General features: G+C 38.5%; 1 long non-coding RNA gene across 1 annotated transcript; it reads right to left on the minus strand.

Moving 5' to 3' along the window:
• Positions 1 to 690: 690 nt before the first annotated feature.
• On the minus strand, positions 691 to 22,436 carry LOC308661102. Its single transcript, XR_014024888.1, has 3 exons — positions 22,384 to 22,436; positions 15,932 to 16,050; positions 691 to 729 (listed from the first exon to the last, which is right to left on the minus strand). It is a non-coding gene; the product is annotated as an uncharacterized lncRNA (long non-coding RNA).
• Positions 22,437 to 23,508: the final 1,072 nt, after the last annotated feature.

Genomic DNA, 23,508 nt, shown 5'->3' on the forward strand with positions numbered 1-23,508 from the left:
TTATTTATTTATTTATTTATTTATTTATTTATATTTGTATACCGCCCTTTCCCGAAGGACTCAGGGCGGTTTACAGGGTAATTAAAACAAGAAATACAAAAGTTAAAAACGATTAAAAAAATTACAACAGTCCCTGAAAAAGTAAAAGCCCCCAATTAAAATTAAAATCCCCCCCCCAAATGCTATTTCATTGAATGTGTTTCCTTGTACCTTTCAAGGATCTAGTTTTTCCCAAAGTGGTTTGGAACATAAATGGTATTACGATTTTGTTGTACCTATTGAATAATAGCAAATGCTTTTTCTTCAGTTTACACAGTATGTTTTTAAAGCACCTTTAAAAATAGCCACAGGTAGCCTTTAAAATAAGGTAGGTAACCTTTAAAAATAGCCTGTTTCCTTTGGGATGAACATCCAAAGGCAGGCTTAAGCAGAAGGCTCTCTCTTAAGTCCCCACACACCTTGCTGATCTTGGTGGTAAAGCAAGTTACTGGCCTTTCACCTCTCTGTTTTCCCCAATGGTTTCCTATTCTTTGGCCATATGTCTTCGTCATTTACTAAAGTACAGAAAGAAAGAAATATATCATAGACTGCTATTTCAGATTTCATTCAAGCAGACTTATCTCACTTGGTGGTTTCCCAATGTGTGAATGGTTAAAGAAAGAAGCATAGTTTGCAGTTCCCATCAGTATTCTCCAATATGCCCATCTGGGATTGCAGTATGGCAGGCACCTGGAGGGCGACACAGATATATTTCCTTTGAAATATAGTCATGGCTGGCTGGGGAATTCAGGGAATTGCAATCCACACATCTTAAAGTTGCCAAGTTTGGGAACCTCTGCTCTAGACATCTCTTGAGAAGCTCAAGAAACACATGACAATATATAAAACAATAGAGGATTTCTATGTGTCTGTTTTTTCTCTCCTTGTGACAAAATCTAAAGGCATAGGATATTTTTACAGAAGCCAGAGGAAACAGTTACTTCACTGAGGTCTCACAAAAGCCAATTCTTTCTCTCAGAGATGTAATCATTTTGATGGAAATGGTTACTGATTGCTAATGTAATTTGTGTAATTCCTTAAAGAAAACTTCTTTCTGCTACACGCATTAGCCTGTTTCATTAACCTTTTTAGATTCCAGCTCTCAGCACTGCTCACATGCACATATCATGTTACCTCAAACACTTTGCATATTTTCTAAGGTATTGTGATGTGCAACAGCAGCACTTTTGTGAGAATGTTCCAGAAAAAGAATCCTCCTGTGTGGGTATCTATGTTAAGCAATTTAGCCCAGAGAACAGGTTGAAGGCGGGGTATAGCGAGACCTGCTTTTGCAAATTTCTACAAGTTAAGCATTTAAAGGAAAATTATGCCGGCAGACCCACATGCTCTGAAATGCTGAGTTTAACACCTTTTAATGAGAAAATATGCTTTAATCTCACTTGTCATTTTTGTATTGAAAACATGCACCAGTGCACAATCTTCCATATATACTTCAGTGCACACAAGATGTTCTCCAGTGACATTTCTCAAAGATTAACGCCTTCCTACCATTTGCCTGCCCGCGTATATTTCCATGTGACGTAGCAGTTTTTAACATGATCAGGCCCCAACAGTCCATGTGACCAACAGCTTTTTTCATTGCATATTTTTAATTTTTATTTATATCTTGCCATTATTATTTTTATAAATAACTCGAGATGGTGAACATACCTAATATTCTTTTCTCCTCCTGTTTTCCTCACAACAACAACGATCCTGTGAGCTGGGTTCGACTGAGAGATAACTGGTGCAAAGTCACCCAACTACTTTTCACAGCTAAGTGGAACAAGAACTCACAATGTCCCAATTTCTAGCCTGGTGGTGTAACCACTAGACCAAGCAATCTTTCATATAGCCAAAAGTTGCATTTGTCACATTTTTATAATCACATTGAAAATGTCTAAGGCAGGGGTGTCAAACTGTCAGCCTGTGGGCCAGTTGGATCTTGGGGAGGCCACACCCAGCCCAGCTCCGGCAATGCGAAAAAAGTCGTGATAAGTCGTGACACATCACATGACATGGCGAGTTTGACACCCGTGATCTAAGGCAGGGGTAGGCAACCTTGGCTCTTTTATGACTCGTGGACTTGAACTCCCAGAGTTCCTGAGCCAGCCATGGCTCAGGAATTCTGGGGGTTGAAGTCCACGAGTCATAAAAGAGCCAAGGTTGCCTACCCCTGGTCTAAGGGATAAACTGCTGACAAAACAGAATCATTTCTGCTTTTATGACCCATTCTTAACAGTGAGATAGGTAAGTAAGAAAGAGTAGACTTATTCTTTGTCTACATCAGAGTTTTTCAACCTTGGCAAGTTGAAGGTGTGTGTCTTTCTACTCCCAGAACTTCCCAGTCAGCAATCACTAAAGAGCTCTGTTCAGATCTCCAGCATCCCCTCCTCCCCCCACCCCCCAAAAAGGAACATTTCAATCAAATTTTACTTAGCTTGCAAACTAGGGACACAAAAAGTTCCAGCAAAGACTTAGCTGCAGTTCCCCAAATCCTTCCAAAAATAGCTACTGAACTTTAATTTGTAACGGGACCAAATAGGAAAATTATTAAACAGATGGGGAATAATCCTCTTAAATGCATTACTTGGTTACACTGAATTTTAATTAAACAGAAATATAAATTAAATGCAGACAATTTTGTCCTGTCCCCATTCAGTTTTTGAAATACGGCTCTGGGCAAGCGACAGAAAAGGTGGGTGTTTGCTCTAAACAAGATTCATATGACAGTTTTTTAAGGGAAATTTTGCACGTTGTTCCATTTGGAAATACTTTGAAAGGACAAACGTGCTAAGGAAGTCTAGATTAATACTGGGGACCAGAGTGAAACAATGACTAAACAGACATTTATTAAACAGCTAAATAGCTCAAAATGTAATTAAGAGATAGAAGACAATCAAACCAAATAGGAATTATAGGGAACATGTCTCAAACCTTATATCCTCAACAAACAGTTCCCATCTGCAAGATAAAGCCACATTTTTCAGGAAGCGTGACTAAATCTTCAATATGGATGAAACAACAAAAAGGGGGAATTAAAATGATTTCTTTCTGACTTCAAAGCACAGTCCAATTTGGAGCTGCAATGGAAGAATTTATTTTAGAGCAGGGGTGTTCAATCTTGGCAACTTTAAGACTTCTGGACTTTAGCTCCAAGAATTCTGCAGACAGCCATGCTGGGAGTTGAAGCCCAGAAGTCTTAAAAGTTGCCAAAGTTAGACACCCCTGTTTTAAAGCATTGTGTCCTTGGTAGAAATCCTGCATGATACAGAAACTTTTTGAGTTTTCCATGCTAGTACTTATGTATTGAGAAGGGGGTTATCATTTTAATATTATTAACGTTTGCATTTGCTGGCTTAAAAATGCCTCAGAAGTAAGGTGAACATTACAGCCTTCCTTTTCCATTGGGAACTGAAGACAGATCACGGGAGATGTCAACCCCACCTTTACGTTCTGGCTTCTTACCCCAGTACAAGGATCTCCAATTGCCCTAGTCTCAGCTTAATCTCTGAGATTTTCTGGTAGGACTGGACTGCGTGTCCCTGAAAGTCTGGAAAGGTGCTGGTAGTTTCAACAGTAAAAATTGGCATCCACAATGCTAGTTGGCTAAATGGAACAAGACCAGCTCCTGAGGTAGATTTTTATGATGAATTTATATATTATGGTGACGATTAGGAACACTGAAAAAATGTGGCTTGTCCTGCTATTATACTGCTAATGGCACCGTAAAATGAGACTTTCTCAAGTAGTTTCTTTGCTGAAAAGCAAATTAGATATTGTAAATGGTTGGGTAACTGAGAGGAGTTTGGCTGAGGAAAGCAAAGGTTAGCAACAAAGCTAGATCCTACTAAAGCCCAATAATCTCAGTACAGAGTCAGATTTGACCTGGAATGAACTAAACTATTTCCTATCAGTAAAACAATCTCATTTTCTAATTGGAAGAAATGGCTTATTTCTTCCAATTTCTTTTAAAAGAGAGAAGGCATAGTTTTCAAGACATGTACAGCAATGGGTGTGCAGACAGCAGAGAAGCTGTACCATGCAATTACAATGTGCAAGAGTGTTTCTCTTCCACATTTTCACATCTTCAAAACTAAAATTCCTCAAGGCAATCAAAGCCAGACAATCTATTGAAAGAGGAACTTGGTTCATGACCATTTCTCCTTTCCTATGGACTGAAACAATTCAGTAGAAGAAACTAGCATGTTTAACAACAACAACAACATCAAACATCCAAATCTGCCTATTCCAGGTCCTTGGAAAGGGATTGATAGGTAGACAAAAATGCCAAACCCAGTGTCTGAACATCTGGCTGACTCTGTAACGAACCATAACAACAACAACAACAACAACAGTGTTCCTTTATTTATATGGAAGAGCCTTAGAGATCTTGTTTAGATGCTGATAAAGGATGATCTATATTCCTGAGCAAGGAAGGGATAGGGGAAGATGAGCATTGGAACCTACACGGTGTCATGGCTACCTGCAGCATGTCATGGGGTCTTCCTTCTCTTCAGCTCTCCAATCCTGCTGGCTAGCATAGCCTGGCACCCTGGCAGGACCGCATCCATATCTATTTGCCTTTCTAAGCCTGTTGTATGCCACAGGCTAGGTGGAAAGATACCCTGTCCTAGAATTTTTTCAAAAAATCGGTTCTCAGAAATTTGATTGGATTTTGCTGCCTGAGACAAAAATAACAAATGTCCACTTTCTTTCAGGTCAAGATATATAGTGTTCAAGGCCAGCCAATTTTTTTCCCCATATAAAAATCTTGCAAGTGCTTCCATGATAGCTGCTTCAATTTGTCTAATGATCAGGCTATATTCAGCTCAAACAACCAGATCCATATGTGAAGAATTCAATTAAGCCACTTTATTGCTCATGTCTTTTACATAGAAATCTTCCCAGACTGGCAGTTTGTTTCTGGACCAGACTAGATAAGGTTCAACACATTCAAGGAGGGAAGGGTCAGCCCTTTCCCTCTTGTGCCTGAGTAAGGATTCCAGACTAATTCCCCGCTTGACTTCTCCCCCTGGATTGGCCAGTCTCTCCCAAACACCCTAGAACTGAATCTGAAAGTTCCAAAAACTTTATTTTCTGAGCAAAGAATGTAAGTTGTAGAGCAAAGCACCCTCTCAACTGGCAAAATGGATGGCATGGCACTTATATATCCATCCCTTTATTACCTCCTCCTTGATCTGCCATCTAGTCTGATCAGCTCCCCTAAGCTCACTTTATATGAGAGGCCTCTAATCTTACCGGGAAGGTGAGCCCTTTTAAAATTTTGAGAACACACTACTGTATATGGTAGATACTTGCACAGATGGACTGCTGGCTGAGTTTGTCCATTCACAAAACAGTTAAGAGCATCAGTATTAGATTTTATCCAGAGTGATATACTGGGTCTGCAGAATGACTTGGCAGCCTAATGCTGAGCTGCCTACAGAGATAAGTGCAAAGTTTGGTCTGTCCTGATCTGTCTGGTCATCCAATAGCAGGAAAACAATCAGCACTGCTCTCTGGAGTATTTATCAAACACCTTGCTCTGAGAAGGTCTTCAGCATGGGAGAAGTGGCTGGAGCAGCCACCTGTTTCACTGCAACACACAACCTTCAACTTCATTGTATCCTTCTTTCAGATTTCCCTAAGAGTGAGGCATATTTGCCTGGCATGAGACATATTGTCTTGCTACGTATTTTTTTTCCCAAATTACTTCCCAATCTAGCTTTCCAATGACAACTAAGCCTCACCTGGGAACATAATTGGTTAGAAGCTCCAGGGAGCTTTTGCAGGCAGTCAGGAACTTATCACAGGGATATCAGAGAAAGACAGGATATGCTTGAATAGTTTGAAGCAGCAGAAGAACACGGATTCAGCAAGGAAAAACAAACTGTTGGGTCAGTTTGGAAAAGCTGCCAGGGCAGAATTTTATTATACATTTGTCTAACAAATAGCAAAAGCAACACATGACCTTCTATACTGAAAACAGACCTTTATTTGTAAGGCTATGGGAGGATAGTCTGTATTTGAAGGCATCTTCTAATTGCACATTGGTTGAAATGTAAAAAAAAATAAAGTTCAAAGAAGGAAAACATGAAACTTCGGAGTTGCCTGCTAATGAGTTAGCAATTGGATAGTAGAATGAGTTGCATGCAGCTCCTTTGGCCATATATTTCCTCACTAGGGTGAAATGTACTGCATGTTTATTTCAGTTAGATGACAGACCTTGATCTTTGCATGTAAATGAGCAGTTTTTAAACAAATCAATACACCCATCTGCTCAGCTAGGTAGCCTCAGTGAATGATCTTGGCTCATTGCCACAAACACACACACACAGAGAGAGAGAGAGAGAGAGAGAGAGAGAGAGAGAGAGAAAGTGGCAAGTTGAAAAAAATATCCCAGAAGAAAACTTTGGCAAACCACTTCTGAACTGTTTCTCAGAAAATAAATGGATGCAGTTCTGAATTCAACTCAAAGGAGAGTTTACTTTCTAACCATATTACTTCTCTTTCTGCTTCTCTTCCTCCTCCTCCTGTCAGTTTTTGACTTCCGGCGACTGCCTGGACTACGGTTTTCTTGGCTACATTTTTCAGAAGCGGTTTCCCATTGGTTTCTTCTTAGGGCAGAGAAAGAGTGACTGGCCCAAAGTCATCCAGTTGGTTTTGTACTTAAGATGGGACTATAATTCACAGCCTTCTGGTTTCTACTCCACTGATTTAACCATTGCACCAAACTGGCTCTCTGTCCTGTTCTTGGGAGTAGATAACAGGACACTCCACTCCAGTGGTGGGATTCAAATATGTGAACAAACGGTTCTCTGTGTGGATGCCGCCTCCGGAAGTCCATTCTGGGCCTGGGCAACAAAAATTAGCTACCGGTTCTGCCGAAGTGGTGCGAACTGGCTGAATCCCACCACTGCTCCACTCTCAAGTGAGGAATGTCTGTATAAATTGAATGTTCTACTTTTTTCTCTCTCCTACTGCTTGGCAGATATAGCAATTGCTGTAGTTCAGTCATTGATCCAGAGTGTCGATGGACAGAAGGGACTTCAGAAATAGTTTTAAACGTAAACTTCACCTTTAAAAAGCAATGGGCAATGAATCTATATTAGGCTGAGGAGAATTTCCCACAACAACTCTATTGGAACCAGAATTGCTGAGCTGAATCATTTCCTTTCTGTCTCTTGGTATCAGATAAGGTCAGACAGTTCAGCCTGTATCCTAGTTACATGCAAAGCTCACGAATATTTAATATATATTTTTAATCAGCAAAAATCAGTCCAGGCTGCAAAAACCAGGCCTCTCCAAAGCAAGTGGTAAATGATGACTGCATCAGTTTGTGGATTCCAGTTACATCATGTCTACAGTTATCCATATTATAAAAAGCCAGTGGACACCCAGTGCAAAATCATGGTGGAGACAACTGAGAGAACCCACCATGATGTCACAGGTCATCATACAAAATGTGTAATTATGCAATTAATTATTACAAATTGCATAACTTGCATCGTTTGTACAGCAGTACCAATGTGCAAAAAATACAATAAAAAGAGGTCTGGGTAATGAGGTAACTGTATTAATCAAAAGTTCCAAGATGAGATAGAGGTTAAAGGTATAATTGGAGAATAACAAGTAGGATTTGTTTGCATCTGATCATAAATTGTAAATCGGGTCTTCAAACTTGGTCCTTTTATGATTTCTGGACTTCAACTCCCAGAATTCCTCAGCCAGGCACACTGGCTGAGGAATTCTGGGAGTTGAAGTCCACAAGTCATGAAAGGGCCAAGTTTGAAGACCCCTGCAGTAAATAAAGACTTCAACTTAAAGTCACTTGTGTAATGACATAATGTAATGATAACACTTGGTCTCCCTTGCAGATCCTCAGGTACAAAGAAGTGCAGGTGGATTTGTGAGTTGGTACTTGTGACCAATTAATACAGGTGAAAAAAGAGGTGGGTCTTTCATTGCCTGGACATGGCTGCCCTTGTGCCTTTTTTCATCCCTATTCCTACAGATGGTCCTGATATAGTGAGAGACTGGAAATACAGACTGCGACATCATAGACCAAGGTTGGTGACAAGGTTTTCCCCACTTTTCTAGAGTGTTATATTGCTGATTTCTGGTCATATATCTTGCTTCAAATTACTTTTCTTGCTTTTTGACGGTTGTTCCTTTTCAGAAAAAATAACTAGATTTCAAGATAGTTCTTTGGAAGGACTCTGCAGTGCAACTGAAAAATGTACACAAATTCTTGCTAAGGCTTAAAAATTCACAGCACAGTTTCACAGGATATAAATCTGTATGACACGTTATGCCGCTGTACTTTATATTTCTGTGTGAAAATTCTGAAACCATTACTATGATTTATTTGGACTTTTTTTCTAGAAAGATTTAATGATTAGTCTCCCATCCAAATTACATGGAATAAACACCTTATTTCATTAATTTGGTCTCCAGATCATTTCAAATCAGTGGGCAATTTCCCCCGCAGTACAATTTATTTGTAGTTTGCAAATAGGTGTGAAAAATGTTTGCAAACATTTGACTAAGATGCTTCTTCCCATCCCATGCCCAGATTGACCGAGAATTGTGTAAAAGAAGAATTTAGAAATCTGATGCCAGCTAATTAAAAACAAATGCAGTGTGAATTAAAAAGTTATCCTCTATCCAATTTCCTTAATTCTTCTAAAACCCTTCTCTCCTGAGTGGAGACATTGGGAGGTTGCAGAAATTGGCTTTTTCAACCATGGCTACTGAAAGATGTGTGGACTTCAACTCCCAGAATTCCACAGCCAGCTCCCAATTCTGAGAGCTGAAGTCTACCCATCTTTAAGTTGTCAAGCCTGAGAATCACTGGGCTAGAAGGTTTCCTGTGATCAACAACCCAAATGATGCTCTATATGATAGTCGTATCTCTAGACTTCTCCCCACGTCCCCATGTAGCCTTAAGCTGACATCTGTCTTCTAGCCTAGTAGCAAATACCACCTCCAGTCTATGTCCAGAAGTGGGTTAGTCGGGTTTTCACATTACTTGTGAATGTGGATTGGTCTGTTCAGAAAAAATAATAATCAGATGACAAAGCCATCAATGGCATTTATCCATCTCTCTGGTATCTTACTTTTCTGTCTGTTCTCCACCCCATCTCCTGCTTCTGCTTATTTCTTCCTGGACAAAAATGTTCAACAATGCAATGATGCTTAGAATACAAATGTGTTTAGTTTTTTTTCTAGTTTTAATAGCACCAATATTTTTATTTTTCTTGCTCAGTGTTACACTGGGAGAAGAGATGATACAACTGCTACTAAAATAACTACTGACGTGTTTGCCTCCTCCCCAAAAGAGGAAAGAATCCCCTTCCAGTATAACATTTATTTATTAAATGTATTTGCTGATCATCTCACTTTTAGGTGACTCTTGAGTATAATTATACTTATACTCTCTAACTGTACTTATTAAAAATTAAACTTAAGAAAAAGTCATTCATGGGCACCAATGAATTTTTAGGGTTTCAGGAGTTTTTAAGACCTATCCTCCATGTCATATTCATGTCATGTTTTCTCACAGTCTCAACATTTCAAATTAGCTCAGTTTTCAAAGCAACTATTTTCATTGATATAAGAATATGAGATATGTTGACAGTCTGAAATACTAAAATGGACAGTCTTGCTAAAACACATGAAGCTCACCCAGTAAGACTGTGACATATCATTTAATTTAGTTAGTAGATTTGGGCTACAAAAATCTGGATGACAGCTAGCTGGCAGCAAAGAATTAATGCTCTGTACCTCCTTGCTCCCACCTAGTGGTCATCTGGAATTTCCAGCCAAATCTGAAGGCCCCATCTAACTAAGTTTGTGAAACTCCCAAATCAGATATATTTAAGAGATCATGTCCTACCTAATATGTGAAGGTTTTTACATTTCATTTTATTTTGACAGATGTGGATGACCTTTGGGACAAGGGTGAGAGATGCTGCTAAGGAAATTATCAGATAAGAAAGGCAGGAGCTCCCAATGATTAACAGTCATAAATAGAAACTTAGGAAGGACTGCCCTAATGGATCAGGCATTTAAAAGTGATGGCGAAAAGTCTGTACTTTTAGACTTGCAAGATTCTGTTAATGTAGCCTTACAATAAAGTAGAATTAGCTCATTTAGTTCTGTTTCCTATGTGGTTTAGTTGGGAGGGCTGATAGATTGGTTTTACTCCTCCCTTTTATTTGATTCTCTGAATATTGTAATCCATCAGACAAGACCTCAGCCTTGAATAAACATTCTCCCTTCACATTCTGGAAGATGGCTAAATAAACCTGGAAAGAAGATGGATGGTGGTGCAGTTTGCAACAAAGATATCTTAGAAAGCTCCATGCATGGATGTCACAGGTTTTATTAAGCCTTACTGCTTCTTAATATTTAGCTGTTTGCAAAACTGCCAAATATCAGGTGGAGAACATGGAAAGATGTGTAAGAGAGAAATACCAGCAAAGTGCTGAAGGATACCCTGGGAAGATCTATGGCTTGCATATGATAATTTGCTCTTGCCTTGGGTGCCCCAGAAATTTGTATTTATGATATCCTAAATTCAGACTTTCAACAAACCAAGATTTCACATAGGGATTAAAGCACAATGCTAGCAAATTGCAATCTGGGGCATTTGTTGAACGTTCAAAAAGTGTGCTGAGAGATAATAAACAGTCTGAATAATCTGTTTTCTTTTTCGAGATAAGCCTGAATATTTTGAACAAAAGCTCATTCTTGTGTATGATTTGATCAATGAAACATGGATTCATTAATGTGAAATATTTATATAAAATTTCCTTGTGCTAATTGGTTTTGGTTGGATGTTAATATTATTAACCTCTTCTAGCATGGTATGTGAATTGCTTGCTCAAGAGCTCAATATCTCCACCTACTGGCAGGTTTACACCAGCTATAGGCAGCCAATGAAGGACTCTGGGAAAGAAAATGCCATGTCTTAATTGATTGAAAATATTTTATACCTTCTTTTATTAGATAGGATTTTATGATATTGCAAAACATATGAAATGGCAATCTGAAAATACAATAGTTTGACCACCATACAAAGGACAACGATAAAATAGAAAGCACACACCAAGGAATACATAATGCTTAAAATGCCAAAGTAACTGTCCTAACCAGGTTAGCTAAAGTTGATAAAATAGATGTGAGGCAGACTTTCCTAGAGAAAGCAATACTAAATCACAATGACACAAGTGAAAGATGAGTTGTGTAATTATGTAGCATGGCTCTGCAGAAGTTGGGCCACAAGTCGAATAGAAGAGCTGAAACGGGCAGATTAGAATGGAAAACAGGTTGTTTTTCAATACTGGGCTTACATTATTGGCTGATGACTTTAAAATACAATACCTAACAGCTAGATCAGGGGTCTTCAAACTTGGCAACTTTAAGACTTGTGGACTTCAGCTCCCAGAATTCCTCAGCCAGCCAGGGCTGGCTGAGGAATTCTGGGAGTTGAAGTCCACAAGTCTTAAAGCTGCCAAGTTTAAAGACCCCTGAGCTAGAGTTTGTCCCAGGAAAAAATAAGCTACCTCTGTAATTAGGTGGTGTATTAGAACAGTACATTGAAAGATAGAAAAGGCAAAGGTTTCCCCTGTCCACTTGAGTGGGACTGTAGGGGGGCAGTGCTAATCTGCATTTCTTAGCCGCGGGAGCCAGTGTTGTCCAAAGACATTTCTATGATCATGTGGCCCGCAAGACTATACGGTGAAGGGCACAAAATGCTGTTATCTTCCCACCAAAGTGGTACTTATTTATTTGCATTTGCATGCTTTCAAACTGCTAGGTGGGCAGGAGCTGGGACAAGTAACGAGAGCACACCATGTTGCGCTCAGGTCTCAAACACAGCCTGTGAGCTTTCCAGTTGACAAGCTCAGCATCTTTAATAGCTGAGCCATTGCAGTCCCCTAAAAGATGTCTAAAACGTATTAATCATTCAATATTTGTTTAATAGAACCTTCTTCTATGTTCAGTTCTTATGGTTTTGACAAAGAGAGAGTGATTAGGTCAAAAGACTTTCATTTTCCCATTTTTAAAGTAAAGTCATTAGATGAATATTCTTATTCCATTGTAGTTATCTCTTATTTTGGTGGGATAAGAGCAACAATAGATTGGTCTGGAAGTAGACACCCTAGAATAGAATGAGTATGTTTGAGGTAAAATTAGGCTTTGCTTGGACTTATAGCATATTGACCAAAAGATGCCAAAACTGACCAGTACTATCCTGTCTTGCTCCCTATGGCACCGATATATCTAAGGCCACTTTTCTTATTTAAAAGTGCCCTGTAAGAATGTCAGCTGACCACAGCTTGAGTCAGCTCATGGAAGTCAATAGCTATAAGCCCATCTGATATTTAGCTATGTTTTCCTTCCATATTTTCAATTTCTTTTGCCTGTTCTTTTCTTACTCCTTTTCTGTACTTTGCATGACTTTGCTTATCCCAGAAGAATGTAGAGTGATAGGTTGGTAAGAATGAATGAGAATAAATGAGAAGGCTGCTATCATGTACAGTGGTACCTCAATTCTCAATGTTAATTGGTTCCAGTAGGCATGATGGATACCAAAAACTATGAGTACCAAACAATTTTTCTCATAAGGAATAACATAGTGAGTCACAAGACAGCCAATACCAACAAGTTCTACCTTGTGCATTGAGTACCAAACAAATGATGAGTACCGGGACAACATTTTCACATAAAAATGTGTTGAGTACCAAATTAGATGCATTTCAAAGCAATTGAGTACCAAGGTGCCACTGTATGTATAAAATATATTAATTTGACCAACTGTAGTTGAGTAGGTGCTCTAAATCCCTGGTATAATTATGAAGTGTAGTTACAATGGTGCTGAAAAGTAATTTTAATGCCTGGCCCTTGCACTTACAACGATACAGCATCCTGGTAGCGACATGATTGAGATTCTGGCACTTTCCAACTGTCTTAGTCACCCACAGTCTCATGACTGCCATTTGCATGCTTCACAGCCAGCTCCATATTTTGCTTCCATCAAGCAGAGTCAATGAAGAAGCTGGCAGTAGAACTGTAACTCATGGTCATGTGATGCCTCGCTTAAACAACATGGTGATTTGCTCAATGATCGATCATAAGTGATGTTGTAAGTCTAACATGGTTGCATAATTTTTGATTTAGCAACCGTGTTACTTAGCGATTGTTTAGCGAGGACTACCTGTAAAAGAAGCCATGGCAAATCCAGACAGCACACTAAAAAGCAGAGACATCACTCTGCGAACAAAAGTGTATATAGTCAAGGCTATGGTCTTTCCAGTTGCAATGTATGCCTGTGAAATTTGGACATAAGAAAGGCTGAGCGCCAAAGAATTGAGGCCTTTGAACTATGGTCCTGGAGAAGACTCCTGTGAGTCCCTTGGTCTGCAAGGCAATCAAACCGGTCAGTCCTAGAGGAGATCAACCCTGACTGCTCTTCAGAAGGCCAGATCCTGAAGTTGAAACTCAAATACTTTGGCCACCTAATGAGAAGGAAGGACTCACTGGAGAAGAGCCTAATGCTGGGAAAGATTGAGGGCAATAGAAGAAGGGGACGACAGAGAATGAGGTGGCTGGATGGAGTCACTGAAGCAGTGGGCATGAGCTTAAATTAGGCTACTGCTAAGCTTGTAAGCCGCCCTGAGTCTTCGGAGAAGGGCGGGATATAAATGGAATAAAAATAAATAAATAAATAAATAAATAAATAAATGGACTCCAGAAGATGGTAGAGGACAGGAAGGCCTGGAGGAACATTGTCCATAGGGTCGCGTCGCGATGGGTCAGACACGACTTCACAGCTAACAACAACAAGAGCAGGGAAATAATCTGGAGAAAATGCTGAAGTAATCACAATTAGCGGGAAATATGGTATGAAGTTGCAACCTGACATTTGTAAAGAAAGAGAAGTCAATCGATAGACTTTCTCACTAAGAAAATCATGGTCTCTTCAACTTAAGAAGCTTGCTTTTAATGCCAGATGAGTTGCTGGTAAGGACCTATCATCCAGGCTTTATTCCCAAATGAAAGTGTTGACTGATACTGTATTTATCATAGGAGCTTGTCTGACACTTTTTCTCAATTTCAGGAAGAATTTCTTGATTTTCCCTTTTTTGCCGATAGCAGTTTTCTCTTTCCTGTATACAGCTAACAATGTCCGAAGACTTCAGAAGTCACTTCTCTCCCATCCTTGACTTTTCAGTGGAAACTAAAGAGGTGCAATGTGTGTTCCCAGTTTACGAACAGTTTAGGTCTACCAAATCTGGGCAGCGACTAAGTTCAGCTTATTATTAGTAGGTGGCAGCAAAATAGTTTAGATCTTTACTAGTAAGTATTGGTCATCTGAGTTCATTGCAGCTCAGTTAGGTAACTAATACGGCAACCCCTTTTTTTGCAGTGGTTCAGGCATCAGGCTAGAAGCTGGGATACTGTGAGTTCTAGTCCCGCTTTAGGCGCAAAGTCAATCACTCTCACAGCCCTAAGAAACAGATGGTGGCAAACCATATCCCAAAAAACCTTGTCTAGAAAATTGCAGGAATAGTCCAGGGAATTGCCAGGAGTCAATACACACACACACACACACACACACACACACACACACACACACACACAGAGAGAGAGAGAGAGAGAGAGAGAGAGAGAGAGAGAGAGAGAGAGAGAGAGTCTTATGTCTCTTTAAAATTTGTTTCTGAATTGTATTACTTTCCATGACAAAAGAGAGAAAAAGTTACATACATGGAAGGTAACTTTATTAAAAGTATTTAGAAATTGAATTATATTTAAATAAACTTGATTTTTATATTCACCCTATGCATATTTTATCCTTGCTTTGCCAAATTTTTCAGTGTGACCCTAGTCGTTCCCTGAAAGGCAATCTGTGATTCTTAACCTTAAAAAGAATCTCTGACGTTAGTTCACGTGTAAATAATGTAATGTAATGGAAGAGTCAGTAAACAAGCAGCAGAGGAATTATACAATAAAAATTGCCTAAAGATGTTTAATTAATAGTTCTCAGCACAAAAAACAACAAAGAAAGGAAAGGAAAGGAAAGGAAAGGAAAGAAGAAAGAAAGAAAGAAAGAAAGAAAGAAAGAAAGAAAGAAAGAAAGAAAGAAAGAAAGAAAGAAAGAAAGAAAGAAAGAAAGAAAGAAAGAAAGAAAGAAAGCCATTCAATCTGATGTTTCTTGCATTCTGTAAAATATTTTGAGTTGGAAATAGGAACTACAGTCCCACACATATTGATATGGAAATAAACCCACTGAATACTGTCAGATTTATTACTAAGTAAACATGCATCAGATTACCCTGCTGCAAGAAGATTGGAAGAAAGGAAGGTGCATAATTCCACTCTAATTATTGTGATCAAGAGCCAGTTTGTTATAACAGTGAATTAAATTGGGACTTCTATTACTGCCTTGGGCACAAAGCCAGCTGGATGGCTTGGACCAGTCCCTCTCTCAGCTCTAGCAATGGCAAACTAACTCCAGAGAAAACTGCCTGGACTTGTTCAGGCAATTGCCAGGAGTCAAAACTAATTCAAAGGCACAAAAATAAAATGTATAAATCAGATTGGATGAAACGGAATCCCATAATTCCAGGCTAGTTATTGTCAAAGTTCTAGTATATTCATTATATTTCATTTCTTTGTTAATCACACATTTATTATAACACACATTTATTATAACACACCGTTCAAGCGAGAATAATTTATTAGCCACAAGTAGCTCATATGTTTGGAATCTTTAGTTATTAAAAAGGTAACAATCCTTGGTGGGTCACTTTGGCCAACCTCACTGAAATACCTTATTAGACTTTCAAATAATTATAGTTTCCATAGCCACCAAACTGACCTTTGTTTAATTGGCTGGAATTCTCTGGGGCGAAAGGAGGGTTCTGCAGTGTCCCTTTCTGAATAATAAATCCATCTTTTGAAGTTGGTCATCATGCTGGCTATCAAGCTTCTAAAGGACTTAAATCAAAGCAATCAATAGTACATTGGGAAAAACAATAATGAAATTTAGTGCTGAATCATAAAATCAGTGCATTATTTCCAGTATGATTCTCCACAGCCCTTCTGAAATTTTAGAAGTGAAACACACAGTTAGCTTTACCCTTTATGTGATGCCAGTTAATTACTATAAATTAGTTACTATGATTAATTGATTCTCACTTAAATGATGCCTGATCACTTAAATAATGGTTGATCAACTTGATGCTACCTGGATACACACACACACACACACACACACACACACACACACACACCCCTTCATATTAATGTTATTGCCAAATATGAAGAATCATGACACACAGCTTTTCAACCAGATCTGCTGGAGTACAGAATATGTAGAGTATATTCCTTAATCCACTTATAGCTCATGTGTCTTCCTCATTTTTAGGAAATCCTGCAGGCCCTAGAGGGGGTAGAGGGTTTAGCAAAATACTTCTAGGACATTCTAGAACAGACATGTCAAACACAAGACCCGGGGGCCAGATCCGGCCCGCAAAGTGGTTTCATGCGGCTCGCGAAGCCATCCTGGAAACAGTGAGGGAATGGCCCCCACTGCCTTGGCCCTGGCCCAGAGACCCTCCTTCTGCCAGAGACCCTCAGAGCTGTCCCACTCCTGCCCAGGCCCCCATAGGTACCCTTGATGTGAACGATGTAGAGCTGGCCACGCCCACCCAGTAGGCCATATGCACTCTAGCCATGCCTACCCTGTAGGCCATGCCCACCCAGGCCATACTCACCCGGCCCCCTGAGGGCAACTGCAATGCTGATGCGGCCCTCAATGAAATTGAGTTTGACACCCCTGTTCTAGAATCTTCCATTAAATTGCAAAAATCTCAGGGTAGCAGAAATTTTGCAACCTATTTTAGATTGCGGTAAGCTTCCACTGACAAGATCATGACTGGAGATTAATTTTCTACTTCTGAAAGCCAACTCCTTCTTTAAATATTCAATAAAAATTAATTGTTCTATGGGACATAAAAGGGTCTGCATCCCTTTGAACAGTTACTGATTTTATTAACTTTTCTAGAGATTTCTTTTTCTTACTTGCTTTAACTATTCTTCTAAATTCATGTGCATTCCTGCTCTAGTTTAGGTTTCCTGGCATTTCAGCTATACCTGGATTAACATTGGAATAGGCCCTGAAATAGGGGGAAGCAGAGCCTCTACTGAGTATTTTTGTATTGCAGATGAAAATCTTTCAGACATGCATGGTTTTATTGTTTTATTATTTAATAATGTAAACTGCCCAGAGTTTTTCTGCAAATCAGAAAATCAGAAAAATAGATAGATAGATGAATGAATAAATAAATAGATAGATAATATAATTCTGATAGATAATTGTAGAATAAATAGTTGTGGAACAATGGAGGTTCTCTCAAGTGGTAGTCAGTGTATTTCAGCCTTCATTTGCATACAGTAATTATTTTGTTCTTCTCTATCTAAATTTCAAGATCTGTAAAGCAGAGTAAAGTAGGAAGTGAATTTTTGTCAGTTGCTAATTAACTCAGCTGGGGTCCAATTTTGCATTTGTTACAATCAATGGGAATTTCTTCAGGGATGTGCCAGCTCCTACTGTGTTTATCAATAAAAGAAACAGCTTTCTTCAGATTACTAGGCACATTGTCTTAAGAGCTTTGGAAATTTATTTTGGACGTCTTCTAATAATTTCAAATATCAATCAGTAACACAGTAAAAATGGATTTCAGATAGAATAATATCTGGCAAACAAGGGAAAATTCTAATTCCATGAAGATCACACACCAAATTTGGTCTTTTCCAGTGGTGGGATTCAGCCAGTTTGCACCAGTTCAGCAGAACCAGTAGCTAATTTTTTGTTGCCTGGGCCCAGAATGGACTTCCGGAAGTGGCATCCACACAGAGAACCGATTGTTCACATATTTGAATCCCACCACTGGTCTTTACATGAGATAGTAGAATATAACTAGAGAAACTTATAGATAGACTCATGCATAAAATGTGAAACCTTGCAAACTGTGACTTAGTATAGTGTACATACTTCTTTACTCTGGTAATCACTTGTTTAAGAAAGTGGTATTTATGGTTATGTCTGTATGTGTCTATATGTTTGGAGGTGTGAAATATTTTATAGCATAATCAGAAGGAATGTCAGGAAAAAAAATAGGAATGGAAATACCTCCCTTCTCTTAACTGCTACATATCTTGTAGCCATAAATATGCCGACATGCCCTTTCTATACAAAAGGGAAAGAATTAAAAACAAAAATATTTGAGCAGTTTCTTTGCATGGTGCCCTTGCTGATCAAATAATTTATAATTTCACCCTTGCTTGTTGGTTTGTTCTGGACTGCAAGTAGCTATGCGGCTAGAATTATTCTTAGGGAACAGAAAGCTTGGGAGGAAGAATAACCCGCAGTTCACTCCAAAGAGGAAACAGAGCTGCAATAACTGTGCAAAAACCAAAAACCAAAGCTCAGCTTTGAGCAATGTCAGCAACAATCAATTAGCTTATCTTTGCAACACAAGTGATGTGGGAAGTGATAGCCAAATTTGGCCTTAGGTTCTACCTCAGTTTATCTTCCCAATAAGCAACTGAGACGGAAGATCCTTTTAAAGCATTTTATTAGATACCCTGATAAAGTGGGATCTCCCTATGAAAAGGGAGAACCTTGAGATCCATCTTACCTTCCTTTTTATACTTAACACAAGAAAAATGAAAGAGGAAAGTTGGTTGGACAAGAGTTACCCCTCCTTGCACAATAAATCAACTACAAAGCTTGTTTGAAGTTAGATAACCAGATGCCAGTTGACACTAAGAAACTTTTTCTTATCTTGAGATAGTCTCCAGACATCCTTCTGTAACTTATCTTTTCAGTTTAGGAATGTTAGAAGCTATCTAATCTATCCATACAACCGTAGGATAAAAGTTTCCCTGCATTCCAGTTTGTAATGAGCCTGAACATCATTTTAAAAGAGAGAAAATAAGTCAAATTAAAATACAAAGTAACTATGTTAGTTAACAAGTTACAAAATCCATGTCATGTGTCCCTCAGAAGTGTTGTCCTGCTTACTCCAAAATAGTATATTAAATTCATGGCCTTGTAGTAAACCCTCCATTTTGGGCTGCTGATGCAGATTCAAGTTGGACCAAACTGGCAGGAAAGTGGTATTTGCCATGGACAACTAGAATAAGATCACAATGTGGACATTGTATATCATAAGAAGGAATAGTCTTCAGAAGGCCAACAATTTGCTGGGTTAAAGTTGGCCTGGTGTAAGAATGTCCTCTCCGATTGGGCCGCTAGGCTCTGTTTATCCATAGCTGTTTCTTGCCAAACCTCACCAAGGAAGTATTTACTATCTTTAGTTTGGGTGTTTAGTCAGGGTTAAGTGGCTAATGTGAGCTTTAGGCTCTGGTTATGAATGGGAATATGAATCCTGTGGCAGTCTTCCACAAGATCCATATCACAACAATAAGCACAGCCTAAACCTCAGGTTTAAATGCTGCCGCCACTGGTCTTCCTCTGTTAAGTAGTTGCCCTGGAAGACATATACACACACGTGACAAATAATAGAACAGAACAGAACAGAATAGAATAGAATCTGGAAGGGACCTTGGAGGTTTTCTAGTCCAACCCCCTGCTCGAGCAGGAGAACCTATACCTAGACAGGTGAATGTATAGCCTCTTCCTAAAAATCTCCATTGATGGAGCACCCACAATTTCTGGGGGTAAGCTGTTCCACTGGTTGATTGTCCTCATTGTCAGGAAGTTTCTCCTTAGTTCCAGGTTGCTTCTCTCTTTGATCAGTTTCCAACCATTGTTTCTCCAAACAAATTATATTTTTTTAAGGAGGACCCGTGTATGGACAAAACCACCTCATGTTGCCTCCTGGACTACTTGTCTACAGGAGATTGTAGAGCAATATATTATTGGGCAAAAAACAAATCTCCTCCCCCACTTTTTCAGCTCATTTTCATTGAGAGGGATTTTGAAGTTCTAGTGGACAATCACTTAAATATCAGCCAGCAGTGTGCTGCAGCTGCCAAAAAAGCCAACACAGTGCTAGGCTGCATTAACAGAGGGATAGAATCAAGATCACGTGAAGTATTAATATCACTTTACAATGCCTTGGTAAGGCCACACTTGGAATACTGCATACAGTTTTAGTCACCACAATGTAAAAAAGATGTTGAGACTCTAGAAAGAGTACAGAGGAGAGCAACAAAGATGATTAGGAGACTGGAGGCTAAAACATATAAAGAATGGTTACTGGAATTGGGTATGTCTAGTTTAATGAAAAGAAGGATGAGGGGGGACATGATAGCAGTGTTCCAATATCTCAGGGGCTGCCACAAAGAAGAGGGAGTCAAGCTATTCTCCAAAGCGCCTGAAGGCAGGACAAGAAGCAACGGATGGAAACTAGTCAAGGAGAGAAGCAACCTAGAACTAAGGAGAAACTTCCTGACAGTTAGAACAATTAACCAATGGAACAACCTGCCTCCAGAAGCAGTGAATGCTCCAACACTGGAAGTTTCTAAAAAGAGACTGGACCATCATTTGTCTGAAATGGTAGAGGGTTTCCTGCCTGAGCAGAGGGTTGGACTAGATGACTTCCATGATCCCTTTCTTCTTCTTCTTCTTCTTCTTCTTCTTCTTCTTCTTCTTCTTCTTCTTCTTCTTCTTCTTCTTCTTCTTCTTCTTCTTCTTCTTCTTCTTCTTCTTCTTCTTCTTCTTTATTTTATTTTATTATTTTATTTTATTTTATTTTATTTTATTTTATTTTATTTTATTTTATTTTATTATTTTATTATTTTATTTATTTTATTTTATTTTATTTTATTATTTTATTTTATTTATTTTATTTTATTTTATTTTATTTTATTATCATTTATTTTATTTTATTTTATTTTATTATTTTATTTATTTTATTTTATTTTATTTTATTTTATTTTATTTTATTATTTTATTTTATTTTATTTTATTTTATTATTATTTTATTTTATTCCTGGCTCCTATTAACCCCTTTAGCTTCTGTCACTATTTCCTCCAGCCTTGTTGCTTTCTCTCAACTACTGCCCAGAAAATTATCCTGAGTTACTTTCTGCTCAGGCAGTGTTATTATCACCCTTGTGTTTATGGTGGGAGCTTTTGCTCACCAACAGGACTGTGAGGAAGAGCTCCTAGAGGCTCATAACTGTTTTCATCTCTACATAGGATCAGCAGCACCTACAGATTCTGAAAGCAGGGTTGAGGTGTTGTGATGCAAGGCTTTTCCCTTTGTACGCAAGTTGTGACATTGCACATATATAGAAAAGGAGTAGTGTTTGTGGTGCAATGCCTCAACCTGCTTTCATCATTCAGACAAAACCAGCAAGTTCTGCAAATGCCCGTAGCCAGAATGCTTTTGTGGATATGCTCTTGATGTCCATAAGAAATGGTAGGAAAGTTGGTCCACAGATCTGAATGACATCAGTTTAGGAATCTGTTTTAAACCCGTTAACAAACTTTGGAAAAATAATACTGAAGGAAAGAAGAGTTGAGAATAACTTACTTTCATTTGAATTTCTGTGAAACAAAGAGAAAAATAAAGTTCTCAACACTTTTCTCTCATTTAAAAATATTGGCCACATGTAGCGGCAATAAAAATATCTTTTTTAGAATTTCACATATTGTGAGTGTACCAAAGAAGTAAAAACTTGGGAACATCATTCTTTTACATGTGGTGCACTATCTCATTCTGTTCCATGGTTCTGTTAAAATAGGTAATAGAGGATTTATGCAAGTAGATTGTAAATGCTTGGCTACAGAACAATCTAAAGATTACATCTGCTGATTAGGCATGTTTAAAGGACTCCTTTTCATGTTTTAATTTTTAGCTATTTTATTTACGAGTGTGCAATCAGTCCAATTCACTGATTAGTCAAACCTGATATAAATGAGATTTCAACTTCTAGCAATTAATTCCCTCATTTTTAAAAGCGCCCTGAGAACTTTTTGCAAAAGAGAAATTAATGCATTTTAGAACCAACCACCAACCACATTTATGATATAGTAATCATTTTGGAAATTTATAAGAAAAGACTGGACAGTCACTTGTCTGAAATGGTATAGGGCCTCCTGCTTGAGTAGGGGGCTAGACTAGAAGACCTTCAAGGTCCCTTCCAGCTCTATTCTAATTCTGATTCTTTGGAAAGCAAGTGGTGTGCAAACATATAGACAACATACACATTACTGTTCCTGGATTAGATTTCAATTTCAGCTGAACTTAATTTAATGTTAACTATAGTTAACTGTAGATTGCATATTCTTACCTGAGCCCACCCAGGTTGCCACACAAAAGCAAAGTGTGCCTCCCCATTAGTTGTGCACCTGTGGATATAATATTAATATTTTAAAAAAGAATTTTCCTTACCCCAGATAGGATTAATTTATGTTTAGTAATATTGGCCAGATGCCATTAGCAATGTAGAAGTGTGATCTGGCACATGTTCCTGAAAGGAGCTGTGGTTACTCCAGGATGAAAGAGAGGAAAACCTGGTGGTGAAGCTGCTCCAGTGAAGTATTTGAGGGGAAATGACTTTTAAAAAATCATTAAAAAGGGCAAATTTGGTTTGGAATTTACTCAGCTCCAAAATGCAATTGGAAAATATTTGATCCATTTTAGTCAATGGAGATTTTTTTTCCTGTGTTAATGTAGAATGCACACATTCCACAAATAACACTTGAGCAAGATTTAAATTCTCCAGCTGTTGGAGGTTATGGTCTTCATACCTTAGTGTGGCCTTCATGGATTATTGATTCAATTTCCCCCCTGAAATCAGCACTTTTTTAATTCTAAAAAATGCAGGTGATACAGAATGTTGCAATCCTTTACTAACCAGTGTATGTCCCATCATATTAAAAACAAATCAGTTTACTTATTGTCATAACTCAAACTTCAGTGTTTGACCTCGGAGATGAAAAACCTTGGTGCTCCTGATGTTTTTGAAGCACAGCTTCCAGCAGCCATTGCCGACTGGGCTAGAGATGCTGGGATCTATAGTTCAGCAATTTCTGGAGAACTAAAAGTTCCCCCTTCCCTAAAGTTACCAAAAGTTCTGTAATGATCGACCTATTCCTTAAAATCTCTTTTAATCTAAAAGTCTCTTTTTTAACCTACACTGTTTTCTACTGTTTCCACCCAGTTTATTATTCTGCCGTCTCTTCACTTTTGTTTCTTGTTTTTATTATTTGGGTTCCCCCCCCCCATGTTTTAGGTCATTTTTAAACCTCCCAGAGTTCCTGGGAATCAGGCAGCATGTAAAATTAAATCATCATTATCATAGAGGTCATCTTTCTTTGAAACTCTTCTTGAAGTATCCTCTTTATTTAGACAGAAGTATAAATGCTCATATTGGGTTAATTTCCTCTGAATTAACAGTGTCTCACTTCTGGGT

Source organism: Vipera berus (assembly GCF_964194415.1).
Source record: "Vipera berus genome assembly, chromosome: 2".
NCBI lineage: Eukaryota > Metazoa > Chordata > Lepidosauria > Squamata > Viperidae > Vipera > Vipera berus.